General features: G+C 45.2%; 1 pseudogene; it reads left to right on the forward strand.

Annotated features, from left to right (window-relative positions):
- Positions 1-5,215: 5,215 nt before the first annotated feature.
- Positions 5,216-12,237, forward strand: LOC114219276 (translationally-controlled tumor protein-like; annotated as a pseudogene).
- Positions 12,238-12,605: the final 368 nt, after the last annotated feature.

Here is a 12,605-nt window from a genome sequence, read left to right on the forward strand (position 1 = left end):
AATTTCAACCATTTACGTGAACCTCTGATCTTGTGTGCCTAATTACTATACATCACAAGAATAATTTTATATGATTATCTTCAAATGTCAGGCTTTAAAAATAATAACAAAATTAAATGAGTGAACAAACTGGATTATCTCTAAGGCTTTTTTGCAGCACTATGACTTTTGCTCATCTGAGCCACAACAGAGCCAGACTTGACAATAACAACAATTTCTAGCTTATTCAGTCAGCACTTACTGACTGCCAGGCAGGTGGTAAGTACTTTACGATATATTGGCTCGTTTAATCCCCCAACATTCCAATGAGGGACATGCTATGTCCTTTATTTTAAAAGTGAGGAAACAGGGGTCACTGGGTGGCTCAGTCAGTTAAGCGTCTGCCTTTGGCTCAAGTCATGATCCCGGGGTCCTGGGATCAAGCCATGCGTCAGAGCCTGCTTCTCTCTCTCCTCCTGGCTCGCTATCTCTCTCTCTCTCAAATAAATAAAGTCTTTAAAAAAAAAAGGAAATAAATAAAAAGAAGTGAGGAAACTGAGGCAGAGTGGTTAAATAATACTCAAGATCCCACAACTAGTGAGCAGGGAGCCTAGATTCAAATGGTCTTCCTAATAAATAGCAGAGCTAGAATTTGAGCATTACAAATTTCCCCAATTAGTAATTCACTGGTTGTGTGGCCTTGGGTTAATCATTCATCCTCTCTGGGCCATAATGTCTTCTACAAACCAGGGACTAATAAGGATTTCCCTGCCTGTTACCCAGGGATTCACTGGGGACCAAGTGAGCAGTGCTTGGCAACGAGCTTTATTAAGCAGCAATACCACCTTCTTCTCCTCCTGGGCTCACTCCGGCATGCAGCCGGTGGCCTTGGGCAGGACTCGGGCAGGAACCAACCTCTGCTGATGAGAAAAACATTACCACAAGGCCACAAAAACAAAACAGTCCTTTTGCCAGAGGACAGTTAGATGGGATAGGCGGGGAGTTCCAACGGCTGTGAACACTTTGCTGAGTTCATGTTCAGGGTGAATTGGAGCAAGACACTATGTGTTCATTGGGTTCATTGTCAAACTTGCATGGAGAGAATGTCAAGAGGGCCACTGGCTCTTATCCCCACTCCCTCGGGCCAGCTCTTTTCTCTCAGGCCCTGGAGCAGACACTCTTGGCCTGGACAAGCTCTCAACCTGCCTTTCCAGATGTGATGCCAAAAAGGTGAGGATCAGAGAAAGGCCATTTCAAAACATCAGGCGGCATGAAGAAGGAGGCCACCAGGCCAGCATTCTGAGCCCTGGAACTCCTAGGAGGCAGGAGAGCTGACTTCTGGCCCAGACTCAAAACCATGACCTTGGGCAAGTCCCTTTTCCCCTCAGGGTTTTTTTTTCCCCCATCTTTAATACAGGGCTTCCTGGATATTCTCCCAAGGCCCTTCTAACTCTGCCCTCATGCTGGATATTCTGGGGCGAGGTGCAGCACAGGTATGGCTGGCTGTGATTTATCTGGGAGATGGCCAGACAGAGAGGAATCCAGCAAGAATCTAGAGTCCACAGACTAAGGGAAAGTGCAGTGAAGGGATGCCTGAGTGGGTCAGCCGATTAGGTGTCCACCTTCAACTCAGGTCATGATCCCGGGGTCCTGCGATCGAGTCCCATTTTGGGCTCCTTGCTCAGCAGGGAGCCTGCTTCTCCCTCTGTCTGCCGCTCCTCCTGCTTGTGCTCTCTCTCTCTCTCTCTGGCAAATAAATAAATAAAATAAAATAAAAAGTGCAGCTGAAGAACTCTGGCTGACAGTATAAATTTATAAAGCCACAGCCCTTGGTTTTGTAGGGCAAAGAGGAAAAGACAGCACAGCCCAGAGTAGCATCTGGGGACAGCGGTTTTTAACCAGTGGTCACCGGGATCCTCTAATTTATATATTATGCAACGCACAGGAGAGACAGAGGGAAAGAGAAGCCCCAGGAGCTCCCAAGATGAATAAGACATGGTGTCTGCCCTCATAGGAATTATAATCTAGGATAAGAGAGAGTTGTGGACTGAGTTGAAGAAGGAAGGGGGTGTGAAGCCGTTCTCAAATCCTGTGCTGGGTGTGGCATGGTCAAAGGTGGAGCTCCTCCCTGGTTTGGGGGTTGGAAAGCTAGCTAAATAGGAGGGATACTCTAGGATACCATCCCAGAGCCTTTGCAGAAAGGAGAGAGCTCAGAAGCTCTAGGAATCAGATGTCACTCCACTTTCACACCTCAGTCAAGCCCTGTTTCTCTAAAGGATGGCCGTTTCTCGGGGAGCCAAAAAGGAGCCACGGCTCCCCTCCCGACTGCCCAACTCCAGCCCCAAGCCCTCATAACCTTTCGGAAGAAGCCAAGATTCACAAACCTATTCCCAGACTCATCACTTACCTCATTACCCACTGGGCTTCTCTCTGAGAGCCAGGTCAGGGTAGGAAAGAAGCCAGATTTTCCCACTAGATTATCAAGAACAAGGCTGTTCCTGTCTTGCTGGCTTTCTGTGCTCTTCTGTGGGTTTATCGTGTCGGCCGGCCAGATAGGAACAGGGGCAGCTCATCTGGGACATGCCCCCTCAGCCCTGGAATGTTGACTACGTGCTGTGGGTCCACCTATGCAGGCCTCCCTCTGGAGCAAATCTGAAAGGCCTCTGTGACCCAGGACTTTGTAAAGGTGACAAAAGGGTCATTTGAAAGACCTGCACCCATCCTATGTTATCAACCATATATTACTATTTATTAATTATGTAGGTATACATATATATACATACATGTATACATATTACATACTACACATATGTGTTATACATTATAATGGAATACACATTACATTATATAGTGGGGGGGGTAACTCATGTACAGCAGTCCTAGCCACACTGGGAGTTTAAGATTAACTACCAATCCCTCCTCACAAGTACCGGATCCAGGTGGAGTTTCTTTGCTAGTCTTACCTGGTTTTCTTGCCATGACCTGACAGTGTATCACCTGCTCACTCACCTCTCCACCTGTTGATCCACATCTCACACAGACTCACACTAAACCTCCCAAGGCAAGTCATTTCCTTCTAGCAGATTCCATATACTAACTGATGACAATTCCCCATATCCCCTTTTTTTAATTTTTATTTTTAATCATGGTAAAAAAAAAAGCCACATAACATAAAATTTACCATCATAACCATTTTTCAGGGTACTTTCAGGAGTGGTAAGCATATCCACATTGTTGTTCCCCACCTCTCCTTTTGTCATTACCTGGAACTCAGTCTTGAAGGGACAGAGGCCTCATTCATTGTAACTAGATCGCTTCCAGGGATTTGACTCCTATCTGTAGAGACTGCTGCGTGTGGAGAGCTCAAGTGCAGGAGGTTCGTACTTCATCTCAAATGCATTTGGCCAACAGCTCTTATAAATTATCTGTACATTTTGCTAACTCCGTGTATAAAAGCAGGTCACTGATAACACAACTGGAATTGGGTCCTCTAGTCAGATGAGGGGACCAGAGGACTCTGCCTTTAACAGTGGAAGGTGTCGGGATGCCTGAGTGGCTCAGTCGTTAAGCATCTGCCTTGGGCTCAGTTCATGATCCCGGGGTACTGGGATCGAGCCCCACATCGGGCTCCCTGCTTCTCCCTCTCCCACTCCCCCTGCTTGTGTTCCCTCTCTTGCTGTGTCTCCAATAAATAAATAAATAAATAAAATAAAATCTTAAAAAAAAAAAAGAATGGAAGGTGTCAGGGCGCCTGGGTGTCTCAGTCGGTGAAATGTCTGCCTTTGGCTCAGGTCATGATCCCAGGATCCTGGGATCAAGTCCTACATCAGACTCCCTGCTCAGCGGGGAATCTGCTTCTCCTTCTTCCTCTCCCTCTGCCCCTCCCCCTCTTGTGTGCGCTCTCTCTCTCTCTCTCTCTCTCTATTTCTGTCATCAGTTTAATAAATAAAATCTTAAAAAAAAATGTAAGGTGTCTGCCCATGTGGTCCCTGCTTTGACTTTTGGGAAAAGTACTTGGAGGGAACAAGTTATGTAATGTGAGTTTCTTAATCTGTAAAATGGAAGTTACATCCACCTTATAGATTATTTCAGAGCTTGAAAATTATGATGTACATAAACTATTTACTCTGAAGTCAGACATAGCAAGTGGTTAATAAGAGGAAGAACAGTATTTGTTGTTAATTTTATTGAACCCCAAAATTCCCCCAAGCCCTGCAAGGCTACAAACCTGAGTGAAGATGCTTTAACAGCAATAGTTCTGATTTCACCAGCTTATTGCTCCCCCTTGATAATTTAGGCCCTCAATCCTATGGAATGTGTCCCCCGGGGGTATCTCTGTTCACCTGTCTCTGACATCCATTACTCCACAGGGCTCTGGCTTCTGAGGCAGCTCCTTGCACCCAGCACCACCACAGGTGTGCTGGGTTTCTCCCGGTGTCACAGCAGCGCTCTCTCTCTCTCTCTCCATGGTGAACAAAGGTGTCCGAAAGCATTGTGGCTGGTACACCAATGTTTTACATTCTTTGTAAAATGGCTTCAGTGTTTGCTTAGAACTCCTTGTTCATCGCAAGACAGGCTTGAGCAGTCTCTTGGGACTGGGTTAAGAGAACATTTCTAGGTGATAGACACCAAGCTGTGTTCATATTTCCTGCCCTCTCCTCCCCTGGGTTGAGTGCTGTCCTGAGAGGTTCCTCAGCAACCATGCACAAAGGCATGGGACAGATCTGTCCCAGAGCAAGGGACAAAACCAGGCCAAGCAGAGATGTACCATCATTATCATACTGTGCTTTGATATCCAAAAACACAACCTCCCTAGAACCTGGCCTGGATTAGTTATTTATTGCTGCATAATGAGTTATTCCAAACTTACTAGCTTAAAACGTTAAGCATTTATTATGGAATCAGGAATTCGGAAGAGGCTTAGCAAGGTGGTTCTAGATCAGGGCGTTTCGTAAGGCTGCAGTCAAGGCATCACCTCGGGCTGCAGTCTTTGAGGCTTGATTGGGTCTGGAGCATCACGCTTACTCATTGGGCAGGAGGCTTTAGTTCCTTGTCACATGGACCTCTCCATAGTATCTCATGACAGGCCTTCCCCAGAGTGAATTATCAAAAGAGAGAAAGAGTAACCAAGGCAGAAATTGCAGTTGTTTATAAGCTAATCTTGGAAGTGACCTACCACCACTTCTGCCCCATTCTATTGATCACACAGACCTACACTGTTACCAGGTGGAAGAAAATGGCACAAGGGTTTGAATGCCAGGCGGTGGGCATCACCAGAGCCATCTTGGAAGCTGGCTACCACATGCCCTCTGCGTGCTCCTGCTCTAGCTCTACAGTCGTGCCTGAGGAGAACCCACTTCTCTTCATGGTCAAAGAGGGCACTTTAGGGACCCTGAAGATGGAGCTAAGGTGGGACAAGGTAGCACTGGGATCCAGGAATATGTTTGCAAAGAATAGGAACCCGGAAAAGAGAGAGCAGGACAGAGGAGGACAGAAGTAAATCAAGTGGTGCAGAGTCTTGAAAAAAAGAAGAAAGAAAGCAGGTCTTGCAATATTGTGGAACAGTGAATCCTGGGAGTCCACAAGACAACTGGATCTTCAGTGAGGTAAGACTGATAGAAAGAAGTGGTTTAAAACAACAAAGGTTTATTTCCCCCTATGCTATCGGTCCATGGCTAGAAGTTCTGCTCCACATCTCCTCACTTGGGAACTTAAGCCAATAGATCAGCCATCTTCTTGAACATTACCTAAACCATTGCCAGAAAGAGAGCTCTGAAGGGTCTTGTATTGGCAACGAGATGCTCTGGACCAGAAGTGACGTATACGCCTTTTGTCTACAGCTCATTGGCCATAAATGATCACTTGGGCTCCAGCCAGCCACAACGGTGCCCAGAAGTACAATCTTACCACATGCTTGGAATGGAGAACTGGAAATATTTGGCAAATGGCACTCATGATTCCTCAAACTCTAAGAGAGGAAGAAACTTTCCAGAGAGTAAGTCAGGGAAGGGCTGAGGGCTGGATCCTGGGACCCAGCCTGGAGTATAGCAAAATGAGGCTTTTCCAGGGCTGTGTTCTGAAAGACTCTCTGCCATTACTCCATCACCTCTGGGTTCAACTCATCCTTTACTGCCTCACATAGCAATCCAAAGGAGCAAGCATCTCTTGAGTCCTCTGTGTCAGGCCTGGGTCATTCCCTGGCTTTCCCCTTACACTGCACCCCTTCATCCCCCACCCGTTTGATCCCAGAAGAAGATGCCTAGACACCAGGTCACACACCCACCAAATTTCATGCTCCAAAACATGGCCACACCCCTGGGATCCCTGAGGACTGCCCTCAACACACTTTCTAGAGATGAGTATACCTCTAGCCCTAGCCTAACCACCTAACCATGGTTCCCAGAGAGATAGATCTAGAACAAGCTCCCATCAGACCTGAGAGGTCCCTGGAGAAGTGAGGTCCTTTCCTGTCTAGGCCCCACTTCTATGCCTTTTGATTAGAAGCTCAAGTTCTCACCCACACTAGCCAGCCCAGTCAATCCACCCCAGGCAAATGTACCACATCTCCAGCAGGCTTTTCACAAAGGGACCTGGAGGTGGCTGTTGGACAAGACATTGTAACACTTGGGCTTGTTTCCCCAACAGACTCTACAGGACCTCCTCGTGTTTTGTTCGTTTGTCTCTACATTCTCACTTCCAAAAACACCTCATGTTAGAGCTGGTTTGGTTATTGGCGAAATTTATGGACTCCATTCCCTCACTCACAGATTAAGAAACATCCATGGCACTCAACCCCAACTTCTTATCCTCTCCCCTAAGCCATCCCTGATGAGCATACGACACAAGTGAAATCAGTGTCCTTGCCAGACAAAACAAGATTTCTATCTTCCCCTTCCACCAGACTGTGTCCTAGCCCCTCCAGTGGAGAAATTCTGGCACCAACAGTGCCTCCAAGGCCCAAGGCATTCAGATATCAACTCTCCGGGGGGGGGGGTGGCACATCCATAGAAACTCAGGACATTTGTCACATGAACTTTGTCATTACGTTTTATGCTCAGGTGCCAATCTCATCTCCTGGTTCTTGACTGAAAACAGTTACAATGGTAATGACCCAGGAGGAGGCAGAGAGAACCTCTGAATGGGGCAGCCAGGAACTCTTCTTGGGTTAGGTGGTATTTAACTTGGATCTTGATATTTAGGAAGATTCTCAACACATGATGACAAGAAGGGAAGAGGTTAGTTTAAGGGAACAGCATGAACAAAAGCAAGGAGGTGAAACTTTGGCTGATTGACAGAGTAAGTGCAATGGAGCAGTGGAGGTAAGGCTGGAAAGACAGCTTGAAAACTGATCATAGAGAGTCTTGAATGTCAGCTAAGAAGTTACCTGGATGCATAGGAGAGATGCGGTAATAATCAGAAAAGGGGCGCCTGACTGGCTCAGTCAGAAGAGCATGTGACTCTTGACCTCGGGGTCATGAGTTCAAGCCCCACATTGGGTATAGAGCTTATAAATAAATAAATTTTTTAAAAAATTTTTAAAGAATAAAGAAGTAGCTTAAGTAACATACATAGGATATTTACTAGGTTAGGCATTGGGCCAAATGCTTTATATGCATTATTATCTCACAGCAACCTAACAAGTATATCTGTTATTTTCCTATTTTAAAAGATGAGGAGGGATGCCTGAGTGGCTCAGTCATTAAGTGTCTGCCTTCAGCTCAGGTCATGATCCCAGGGTCCTGGGATCGAGCCCCACATCAGGCTCCCTGCTCTGCGGGAAGCCTGCTTCTCCCTCTCCCACTCCCCCTGCTTGTGTTCCCTCTTCTGCTGTCTCTCTCTGTCAAATAAATAAATAAAATCTTAAAAAAAAGAGAGAGATGAGGAAAAATGGCTCAGGGAAGTCACATTAGTTGTCCAGGATCACACAGCTAGTAAGTGACATACCCAGGATTCAAACCCAAATCTGCCGGACTCTAGATGCAATACTCTTAACCACTAGATAAGATTAAAGAGTGACAAACACAAAAGTGCCTCCCCATGGCCTTGGCCTTAGATGGCATCAGGGGCGAACGGCAAGAAAAGTGTCAGCCTGAGCCAGACAATTCACTGCATAGCTCAGGCCTGACCACCTGGCGTCATTCACAGCTGACAGCTGAACAGAAAGGCTGAACATACAAATTGTCTCAGGTGGCAGGAAAGGACAGGGAAGCAGCGGGGTTGGGGGGGTGCGAGCATAGAGGTGTAAGTCATAGACACCTCTTGGGCCACATCTGTCTCTGGGGACACCATATTCATGTTGGACAAAGGTCCAGACTAAATGTGACCACTTCCTCATTCTGGGATTCATGTCCTGCCACAGCACACCAGATCTCCTCAGAGGTATCCTTTGGTATAAATGTGATCTGTGTTTACCCCATAAGGGCAGAGCCATTGGGTCTATTCTAGCATTTTCTTCAGAGGCAGCCAGAACAACTCATTGCCTCACTACAACACCCCCTTCAAGCCAGTTGCTCTGGAGAATTCCCAAGGACTTCAAGACATCCATGAACACTGAACTTGTGAAAGTGAGTCCCATTCTCCACACCTCTGGCCGCAGGAAACCATGACAAGGACAGACATGGTGGCCAGAGGGCAGGTGAGGGCAGCAGAGAGCTGGCAGCGGAAGCTCAGGAGAGAGCTCTGAGTGCAGCTGGGAGAGAGCTCCAGGAGGAAGTGGGAGGAGCCCATGGAGAACCACCATCTGCCAAGGAAATCCCCTCCTCTGGGTTCACACAGAGGGCAGCTCAGGTTGAAGCTCAGATGCTAGGGGAGCTCACTGGGAAGTCAGCCTGAAGGAAAAGGGGAAGCAGAAAGATGCCAGAGACAACAGCCCTGAGAGTCAAGAAGAGGGCCCAGAACATGCTAGAGGTCGCCAGCGTCCTGGAGTAGCTCTGAATACAGGCCAGCCCTGTTCTCGCCAGCCAGGAGAACAGAGAGGAATTTAGGCAAAAAAGCAGAGAAGAAAGGCTGCCTCGTTCATTTTATGAGGTCATCATAATCCTGATAACAAAACCTGTCAAGAACAGCATATACACAAAAAGAAACAATAGTGCCTCACTTTTAAATGTGGACAGAAAATTTTTGAGAAAACCTGAACAAACTGGATTAAAGGACATTAAAAAATCATCCATGGTAGCCAAACAGGGTTTATTTTAGCAATGTAGAAATCATTTGGCCTTCGGAAATGTATTACAATTATACAGTTCATCAATAAGAAAAGTAAATCACCCAAATCTAGATTCTGAAAAGCTTTTGCTAGAATTCTACATCCATTTCTGGGTTTTTTTTTTAACCTTTAAACTTGTAGGAAGAGTAGGATAATCTCTTAACATAATGAAGAGCAGCAATAAAATTGAAATACTAGAGACTGCTCCATTAAAATCAGTAACCAAAAAAGGATGCTCAGTCTCACCATTATTAAATATTATTCTAGAAATTAAGGCAAAAACAAAAGGTGCTGAGGCGAAACTGTCATTATCTATCAGTGCTACACCTTAGTTATCAATGCTATATACTAAAATTCCAAGATAACTTCCAGAAATGAAACAATAGTTAAAAAGAGCTTTTTTTTTTTTTTTTTTAGGATTTTTATTTATTTCTTTGAGAGAGGGAGACAGCACAAGCAAGGCAGGAGGGGAAGAGGCGAGGGGAGGGGCAGAGGGAGAGGGAGAAGCAGACTCCCCACTGAGTGGGAAGCCCGATGTGGGGCTCGATCTCAGGACCCAGGGATCATGACCTGAGCCGAAGGCAGACGTTCGACCGACAGAGCTACCCAGGCGTCTCTAAGTAGAGCTTTTTAAAAAGCACTCATAATAAAAGAAATGTGAGTTAAAATAATACACTATGTAAACTTTCTTAACCTCTAGAATGTTAACATTCGAAAAATTTGAAAACATGTCCCTGATAAGGGTGTGGGTAAATAGGTACCCTCATACATTGCTGATGGTATTATATATTGCTATAACCTCTATGGAGAGCAATGTGATAATACTTAAAAATTATAAGTGCTCATGCCTTTTAATCCAGAAATTCCTTTTCTAGGAATTTATCCTGCAGATATCCTTGTATAAATGTAAAAAAATGTGTGGCAATGTTACTCTTATTTATTGCTATCACATAAGAAAATGGAAAGAAATCTATCAATAGGAAATTGTTCAGTAAATTATGGTATCCACTCAATGGTATATTATGCAGCTGTAAAAAATGATAAGGAAGTTTTACAACCTGAAATGGAATGAATTCCAAGATAAAGTGTGTTTTTGTTTGTTTGTTTGTTTTTCAAGATTTTATTTATTTATTTGAGAGGGAGCATGAGCAGGGGGGAGGGTTAAAGGAGAGGGAAAAGCAGACTCCCCGCTGAGCAGGGAACCTGATGCTAGGCTCAGTGGTGGGACTCTTGAATCATGACCTGAGCCAAAGGCAGAAGGCTTAACCGACTGAGCCACCCAGGCGCCCCCCCAAGATGCAATAAGTGAAAATGCAAAGTACATAAGACTGTGCATAGTTTGCAACCAATTGTGTGTATATATATATTTTTAAGCACGAAAAATTATATTTACGTATTTACTAACCTATGCATAAAATATCTATGAATAAATGCATAAAAACAACAACAAAAACCTAGCAATTGGTGCACCTGGATGGCACAGTCAATTGGGCGATGGCCTCTTGTTTTCTGCTGAGGTCATGATCTCAAGGTCATGAGATCCAGCCAGGGGTAGGACTCTGAGCTCAGCACAGAGTCAGCTTGGGTTTCTCTCTCCCCCTCTCTCTGTCCCTCCCCCTGCTCTCTCTCTCTCAAATAAATAAATAAACTTTCAAGAACAAAACAAAACAAAAAAACCAGGGGCACCTGGGTGGCTCAATCGTTAAGCGTCTGCCTTCAGCTCAGGTCATGATCCCAGAGTCTTGGGATCGAGTCCTGCATCGGGCTCCCTGCTGAGCGGGAAGCCTGCTTCTCCCTCTCCCACTCCGCCTGCTTGTGTTGCTGCTCTTGCTATTGCTCTCTCTGTCAAATAAATAAATAAGATCTTAAAAAAAAGAAAACTAGCAACATTTATTGTATCTGTATACCCTTTTCTATGATTTGAGTTTTAAGCCAAGTAAATATATTACCTATTCATAAATACATTTAATATAAAGAAAGAAGAGCTGGGGGAAGTTTACAAGAAGAGTATTGAAGATCCTTTGTTTTGCCAGATAGAAAATATATTTAAATTACTATTATTAAACATTACAGAACTTCGTAATGGCGAAAGTACTGACAAACATGCAAATTACTAATTTTGGATATGATAAAGGACACATCAGAAATTAATGGGGAGCTTTTCCGCCCCACCCCCTCCACCGCCCCACCCGCTCCAGTGCGGCCCTGGCTGCACCGCACTGGCTCAGAGCTCCCGGCTCCTGATAAGCTAGCGCCTCCCTCCTCTCTCCAGCTGCTCCCTTGAGATCCTCCAGCGGGCCCTCATCAGCCAGGAGACGTTCTCAGACAACTACAAGATCTGGGAGATTGTGTTCGGCGGTGCCTGGAGGTGGAGGGGAAAGTTGGTGAGTAGGACAGAGGGTAACACTGATAACCCATTAGTTGGTGGAAATGCCTCTGCTGAAGGCTCCGAGGTTGAAAGTACTGAAAGCGCAGTCATCACTGCTGTTGATAGTGTCCCGAACCATCCCTTGCAGGAAACCAGCTCCACTAAAGAAGGCTACAGGCACTACATCAAAGATGTAATCAATCAAAGGCAAACGTGAAGAATAGAGGCTTCTATGATGGGAACTGCAGAACACAACAAGCACAACCTCGCTGATTTCGAAAACTACCAGTTCTTTATGGGAGAGAACATGAATCTAGATGGCGTAGTTGCTCTGCTGGACTACCTTGAGGATGGAGTGACCCCATATATGATTTTCTTTCTTTCTTTTTTTTTTAAGATGTATTTATTGATTTGAGAGAGAGAGAACAGGGTAGGGGGGCAGAGGGAAGAGGAGAGAGAGAACCTCAAAGCGGACTCCCCACTGAGCGTGGGGCCTGAGGGGGGGGGGGTCCGATCCCACAATCCTGACACCATCACCTGAGCTAAAATCAAGAGTCCCACCATCACTTAAGGGACTCAGCCACCCACGCACCCCCCATACATGATTTTCTTTAAGGATGGTTTAGAAATGGAAAAAATGTTAACAATTTGGACATTACTTTGGATGTATCACCTGTTGTCATAAGTGACTGCTAGTCTTCGTCCACACAACACCAGGACTTAGACAAACGGGACTGATGTCATCTTCAGCTCTTCATTTATTTTGACCTTGATTTATTTGGAGCGAAAGGTATTTTGTTAAGAAAAAACATGTCACATAGGTTGTCTAAAAATAAAATGCATTTAAACTCATTTGAGAGAATGCCTCTTAGTTTCATGCATTTTTAAATCCACCCTGGTAGTGTCCTGGAGAAGCTAGAGCCTGGTTGGAGACTGCTGCTAGAAAGCAGATAACTCCTGCAGTTAAAACTACTTCTGGGACTGGAATATAAAAAACAAGAACCAAAAATCTTAATTCTGAATATATATAGTATATATCTTTTTCTATTTACT

Source organism: Eumetopias jubatus, unplaced genomic scaffold, assembly GCF_037043125.1.
Source record: "Eumetopias jubatus isolate StellerSeaLion01/CBP00866 unplaced genomic scaffold, mEumJub1_p1.0 scaffold_13, whole genome shotgun sequence".
NCBI classification, from domain to species: Eukaryota; Metazoa; Chordata; class Mammalia; order Carnivora; family Otariidae; genus Eumetopias; species Eumetopias jubatus.